Raw genomic sequence first — 1,724 nt, 5'->3', positions numbered from 1 at the left:
TTCTGAAAAGCGCAATGCCTGGAGAACATGGACTGCAACAGTTCTCTGCCGGGCAAAGCGGAAAATGTACGCATGCGTACGACTGGAGGTGAAATCACAAAGCACATATAAGGAAGCATCAGGTAGATAAAAAGAAGGCATTGTGGCCTGGTGGTTAGAACGGCTAGTCTTGAGATCCGGAGCTGCCAGGTTCAAGACTGGTTCTGAACACTCGTTGAATTTGTCCCTGGTAATCCCTGGTTCAACTTCGAATTCTACGCTGCACTTATAAATAGCTAACTGATTTGCCTCTGGTCAGTTGGGATTCTTAACAGTTGTTGTTGTTCGGTTCTGGCGTTTCGTTAATTGTTTCATTGGCCCTGAAAAGCCCCTATGGGGAGTGGTCAATTAAAGACGGCGCCTACTATTGTTATTGCGCATATGTTCTGCGCATCTCGAGATACTCGGATTTCCTATGGGTGGTGCTTATTAATACAGGGATATTTTTGCGCGGCTTAAAACTATCCGGAAATAGTAGATCTTAGTAAGTACTATTGGTACCCAAAGAGAAAATTGGGGGTAACTTTGCATTTTTGAGAGATAATTAAGCTTCAATTTGAAAAAGAACGCCATAAATTGCCTTGTATTTTAAAGCTTTTTACAAATATTATTCATCAATTATCTTTGAAAAATGCATGATTACCCCCAATTTTCTTATTGGATTTCAATAATCTTTAATGATCTTTAATAATCTTCATTTTCTGCATAATCATAAACCGGGGCAAAAATACCTTTGAATTAGTAGGCACCGTTCTTAAAGTGCCTATGAAGTGAAAAATTTTTTTGCGTTTTTCTGTCCCTTGTTATGTCTCCTGACTTCGATGGGACGAAATATTTCCTATGAACTCTGACAAACAGAGTCCATTTCTTCCGTAAAGTTTCGTCTTTCGGGAAGAAATGCATTGAAATTCCCGGAGGCAGCAAGTTATTTTCACAATTAGTCATATCGGGGCCACCAGCCACACAATAATTTCCCCTTGCCTTCTTTTTCGCCTTGTCTGCCATTATATTACGCTCGAGTCGTCTGGACAATTTCCAACGTCACGACCTTGTTATACGATCGTTTTGGCCGCGCGCAAAATGGACCCACTTTCGTGTGTCAAATTCGAACTTTGGGCGGCAAAAAGTCGGATTTTTCTCACTTTAACATTACTCACTTTTGGCAGTTTCGAAAAGTAGGCAACACGAGCAACAGAAAAACGTAAAAAAAATTCACTTCATAGGCACTTATGTATGTATGGATGTATGTAAAGCACCAGGGAGAAACAGTTCCCAATAACTTAGTGTTTGTCATATTCCCATTTAGCATGCAGACTTTAGTGCACTTGATAACCGATTGTTTTTCGTACAAAAGTTGAATTGATCTAACCAATCTAGACTTGGCCCAGGCTTTTTTGACCCTAAAAGAGACCATATTTAAAACTCATTCAATATATATTTTTATATTTCTTCGCGTGCAACCCTAAACGAGACCTTCAAGGCTACACATGGGCTACATATGATGGCGTTTTCCCCAAACACCCTAAGTGAGACCAAAACCGAAATTTACACACCCCTATAGGTGAGACGACGAGCCTCCCCGCCTCTTTCATGTGCGAGTCTCTCACCCTCTCCCCCCCTCCCGAATTAAAATTGCTCCTCCACTGAGCGAACCATATTAAATAAATACAATTTAAAAACAAAAA

The sequence above is a fragment of the Montipora foliosa genome, chromosome 14, assembly GCF_036669935.1.
Source record: "Montipora foliosa isolate CH-2021 chromosome 14, ASM3666993v2, whole genome shotgun sequence".
Classification (NCBI taxonomy): Eukaryota; Metazoa; Cnidaria; class Anthozoa; order Scleractinia; family Acroporidae; genus Montipora; species Montipora foliosa.
This window is presented reverse-complemented; position numbering follows the sequence as displayed.